This window comes from Solanum verrucosum, unplaced genomic scaffold (assembly GCF_900185275.1).
Source record: "Solanum verrucosum unplaced genomic scaffold, falcon-dt-bn FXZP01000092.1, whole genome shotgun sequence".
In the NCBI taxonomy this organism is placed as follows: domain Eukaryota; kingdom Viridiplantae; phylum Streptophyta; class Magnoliopsida; order Solanales; family Solanaceae; genus Solanum; species Solanum verrucosum.
Window position 1 is genome coordinate 960118 of NW_026020351.1, and position 5892 is coordinate 966009.

The window sequence follows — 5892 nt, forward strand, 5'->3', positions numbered from 1 at the left end:
TGCGCGTTAAAATGAATTAAATTTCATGGGGTTTTGCGTGCATGTCATTGGGTTAGTTGGGTGAAGTATGAGTAGCCCACAAACGACGTAATTTACCTAATGATAGAATGGATGACATCATTCTTAAGGGCAAAAGTCGTCAATTGGCCAAATTTGGCAAAACCGAGAGAAGTCAGAGTATCCTAGGGTAATGTGTTCTACGGTCTAGTTTTAATTTGAGTTGTGGATGCTTTGATTTTGTTTTCGAGGGTTGTAGGGTTGAATTCGAGAAGTTGGATTGAAAGTAGGCATGTTGGGTCATTTGGCGAGCTGGGTCGAGCTCGCCTAACCACTCGGCGGTTCGCCGAAGTTTTCCATCTCGCCTTTAATTTCTTGCTAAATGAGTAGTTTGGTTTTGTAACTTTTGGGGAGAATCTTTAGGTCGCCGAATGCACTCAGTGACTCTCCCAAAGTCTTTTTGATTGCCCTTTGTTTGCACTCCTGAACCCTTTTTGCACGGTAACTTTTGGCGGGCTAATCCTGGATCGTCGAATAATGTTGGTGATTCACCGAAAGGCCTTCCTATTGCCGATATGCCTAATTTTTCTGAGAATTTTGAGTCAATCCCTTCGGTGAGCCTGATCTAGCTCGTCAAAGTGATTCGGCGACCCACCGAACGGTTCGACGAGTCTTTCGGCAACTATTTTTCTGTGCATTTGATTGAAATATTTCTAATTTTTCTTTATGTTTTTGCAGACATGGTACAGACCAACATTGACATTCCACCCCAAAAAAGAGTACGGGGCATCAAAATCAATGAAGGGGTATCAAATCCTCCAAAAAGAGGAATGAAAGAGCTTCCACCAGGAGACAAAAGCAAGGGCAAGAGGTCCACATCTGACAGGATGACTATTGGCTCCCAGGCTGCTTTATCTAAGCATGAGGATGACCAGCCGTTGCAGTCTCGGAAAGGTGAGCTCCGGGCTAGATCTCGCCCTAACTTAGCTAGAGTCCCTCCAGTTTCCACACCAACAGACTCAGTGCCAGCTCTTGCACCTCCTGTGGCTCTAATGCCACCAATCCTCCCTCCTCCTAGTCTTCTCAACTGGTTAAAGGGTGATGGATTGCAAACCATCCTAGAGGAGAAATTGTTATCGATAGAGGGGCTAGAGGGTAGATACTCCAGTGTGAGGGAGATACTACGGTGGCACAAGTTTCGTATTTTCACCAGGGCCAGAGGCCCCTATGTTCCTTCATGGGTCAGGGAATTTTATGATGCATATGGTGCCTTGATACCAAAGAGTAAGAAGAAGGACGACGAGTTCAGTCGGGTTAAGTAGGTCATGGTCCGAGGTGTAGAAGTTGGGCGCTGTAGAGATATCATAAACATTGTTCTTGAGAGAGCCATGGGTTCAAGTAGAATTATGAGCGCTTGGTTACAGCCCAGTCCCTGGAGGAGTTAAAGGGTTGGCTTGCCCCCCTTCTCTCAGATGTCACCCCGAGGTGGATGGATGTAGTAGTCCAGATCGAGAAGAAGGATTTAAATGTAGTTTTCTGTTACTTGTTTGGATTCAACAACAGCTCCATCATGCCTTCAGAGAACGAATCCATCCTCCGACATGCGAATGCAACTTGCTTAGGGTCTATCTTAGGAAATAGGTGGCTCAACTTGGGACTTATCATTGAGCATGAGATGGCCATGAGGGACAAGAAGAGACAAACCTCCTTGCCTTTCCAAGTCCTGATCACGGAGTTGTGTCGGCGTGCTGGAGTACCCCGGGGCTATACGAGAGATATTAGAGTTACCCCATCTTCCTCTACTGACATCCGGCGCATTGAGGCAGAGTATACTCGAGAGGAGGCTGACAATAGGAGGCTGACAAGTGGATACATCCCCGGAGGTGGACGTCGATTCAATACTTGCAGAGGCATCTTTGCCTACTCCAACTTTCGAGCCTTCAAGTACTTCTTATTCTCCCTCTTCTTTACAAACCCCAAGTACGTCTTCCTCTGCCCAGCCAACCAGGATCACTCAGGCTATGCTCTTGAAGATGGGGCACCTGGCCCATTCAACTGACGTTAAGGCGACCAGACTTGAGAGATCCATCCCATGGATGATCGAGAGTGCCCTAACTACTGCACTGACCCCCCTCCAGACTTCTATTGACACTCTCACCATGAGAGTTGAGGCTTGTGAGAGCAGGCATGGAGAGACCTCTGAGGTGATGGCTTTGAAAGCCGAAGTGGCAGATTTGAGGAAAGACGTAGACTATTTAAAGTCTACCGACTTCACTTCATTACTGGATGTTGCAGATGATTTGGACGCCCCTAAGACATCAGTGATTCCTCTGGCTACCACTGGAGATGTGCATAGGGATGATGCAGCAGTTGATGAGTCGGATGCAGAGACTGACGAAGAGCAGATATAGATAATGGAGGAGAGAATTTATGGAGACCTGCTAGACCTGGAAGAGACTATTGTACAGTCAGTGATCCAGACATCGCTGACCGAGACATCCATGGTATTGCCTAGTGGAGCTTGTCCTTCTGAGATGACTCTGGGCACTAATGCCCAAGTCCAGATTGATGCACCGGGCACTGATGCCCAGACAATAAAGCGACTGTTTAGACAGGATCCCCTCTTTACCTCACTCTCTGTCTTATTTTATTTTAAATTTTGGATATTTTTGTTTGCATTTAAGGAAAAATGAATTTATTTGTGATGGGGTGAGGCCCACCTTTTGTGTGACTTTTTTATGAATATTGATGATTTGTTTATATATTTGGATCTTTGAGCCATAATTGTGTTTGGCACTACTTTTTGTGGAATATTTGAGCTTGACTCTGTGTTTTTAATTATAAATGATTTTTGACACTTTCAAAAAAATTTGCCACCTCTTGTTTGTGTTGAATGTAGCTGTTCTTTTGCAAATTTGAGTATCGGTTTTGATAACTATCGATCACTTGAATAGTGCTCATAATCGAACAAAAATGAATGTGTGGCTACGATGAGGCCAAATGAAGTTGCATAGTAAATATGTGAACTCTTTGCATCTCGTTATGACTAGCCAATTATTTAATTGAGTCTCTTCTGATGAATAATGCACGCTAGCGAAAGTGTGTAGTCTTATTTGCGATTGGTGTCAATGCCTTCTATGATGAGCTTACTGTGATCCATGCATGATGACACCTAGAATTTTCCCCGTTGGTCCGGTTGACTAAGTGAAGTGAACTCTTGAGATGATCTTAGGCAAACTGTGAAGAGTTTGAAACAATTTGACATATAGCTATTTGATGGCCTACCTTGTGAGTGTGTGAACTCCTTTTGAGCACCCTTTGAGCCTAAACCTTTTTCTTGGAATAAACTGGATGAAAACATAACCTTTCTTGATCCAATACCCATAATACTCATGATTCGTGGTTTGTTTGAATAGCCAATTTAGGCCAAAAGCCTAAGTTGGGAGTGTGGTGAACACAGAAGGTAAATCAAAATGTGCAAGAAAGTCCCATGTGACCGATGGTTTTGAGAAAAATCGAACCCCTCCATAGAAAAAAATGAAAAAGAACAAAAGAATGAAAAAGAAAAACAAAGAAGAAGTTGCAGAATAAAGTCGTGAAATTGCAAAAAGAAATGGGGTTTCCAACAGTCCATGCAAAGTGAATAATGAGATGACTTGTAAGCACGAATGAAAAATGAGGAAGTAAAGGAAAAGGAGTGTTGTTCACACCAAATTTCACGAGGACTATAGCCATTGAGCCTAAATGACCATACCTTTGCACTCAGCCTCGTTACAAGACTTGGAAAGACCTTTTTGATCTTGAGTGAGCTGAAACAAATGTTGATTGAAAAATACGGGCAAACCTATGGGTGGAATCATACATTGTGTTCATCTTTGTGAGTGTAAGCGTTGCATGTGATTCCAAAACTTTAAATTGTTGAACCATTGTGTGTGAATATGGAATCATTCTTTGTGTGAGGGCATTTGAGTACCTTTGTTGAGCTTGAACTTGCATTTGAAGTAGGTATTGTGATCTTGAGATTCCTTGATATTGGTGAGTCACAACTTGACTCTTTGAGTGCACAATTGATCTGTGTATGAGAAACTTAAGTCTTTTTGTGTGCATTCATGATTGGATCTTGTGCAACACTGTTTGGGACATCCTTTTTGAACTGCTGAACTTGAGGTTTACTTGAGGACAAACAAAAGTTTAAGTTGGTGGTGTTGATAAGTCCACGATTCGGACTCATCTAGGGCTTTTTTTGAATAGATTTAGTGTCCTCAAATTCATATTTTGTACCAATAGCTGATGTAAATCCTTGAATTTCAAGTATTTGGATTGAGGAACAAAGCATGGACACTATTGATAAAAAAAAGAACAAGGCAGCTCAAAAAACGAAGGAAAGAAGGCCTAAGGATCGCCTAACCCATTAGGCAAGTCGCCGAACTGCCAGGGTCTCGCCTAATGCTCCAGAGTGCCAAGTCCTGAAGGGGTAACTCTAGTTAGTGAGAGAAAAAAGAAGTCGGCAGGTGGTCGAATGGTTCCGCGAAGCAGTGCTATATCGCCTAAAGTTACAGAACTTGAAAATGCTAAAGGCAAAAGCAAAACGGCTATGAAAATGAACAAGGGTGGATAGCCGATTGGATAGGCGATCCTGACTAACTGCGTCGAGTAAACCTCTGCAGCACACTTTTTGACAATTATAAATACTTGTTTAAATTTTTAGCTTCGTATCTAATCTTTTGTTAAAACATAATATTTTTCAGTTTGGAAATTTGAGAATTTAGAACTGAGTTTAAAGACAATATTTCCTTAGCTTTGAAGATTTCCATGTCAAAGAATTTTGAAGTGGGTGTTGAAAATTCTTCATCTTAGACCTTTGTAAAGACTATATCAATCATATCCAGTTGATGGAAACACAACTTGGTAACAATTTTTACCTTTTTACTATGTCTAGCTAAAACCCCAATTCTTGGGGTGTGATTATGGGTTGATTTAACTGCTGGGTATTGTTAATTGATAATTTATTTATTGTTTAAAAGTGATTTCATTTAGTAATTACGGTCGAATTTAATGGGTTGTAGTTGCAAATAAAATCTTGACGTCATGTTTTTGGCTTGCTCGAAAGAGAGGTTTTAAAACCAAGATTACTAAATCGATGGTATGTGGGTATTGGGCTGTCATGGGTTCAGCTCAACAGAGTGAACCCTAAACCCTTTTCCACACATTCATCTCCAGAGAGTGAATGGACTAAAGTGAAGGTTGTGCTTCATTGTTGCTTATTGGTGTTCGAGAGAAACCAATTTGATTCGGGGTAAATTATTTGAGAGAAAGTTTACCCCCGCTAAAGTCTAGCTTATTCACCGATTTACAACTGTTTACTATTAATTGCAATTACCCGATTGTTTACCTTAACCCATTATTCTATCACATCCCAATAATCATGTCTCCATATTCGTATTTTCGTGGTATTTGTTGTTTTAGTTGATAATACAAACAAATCCCCTTGATATTTGACACTTGTGTCACCCTAAACTTGAATTATGTTTTTTCTTCGCAAATGTTTTTAGCTATGATTGACTTGAGCATATTTATGCTTTTCTATTGATCCTTGAGTACGAACTACTCCCTTGGGACTCAACCCCAACTCACTAGTTGGGTTATATTACTATTGAACGATCGTTGATGCTTAGTATTGGATGAAGAATCTATGATAGCATTTTCATCATTTATCTATCATTCATATAAGCAGTATGATTCTAGTATGAATCCGTTGGGCATATAGTTGTCCAACAGTTATACCTAATAATAATTGATTCATTAACAATATCAGTAGTTGAAATCATGGATCCACCTTTATTAGAGGTAAAAGTTTTTTTTAATAAAGATTCTCAACTCAAGTACGCATATCAA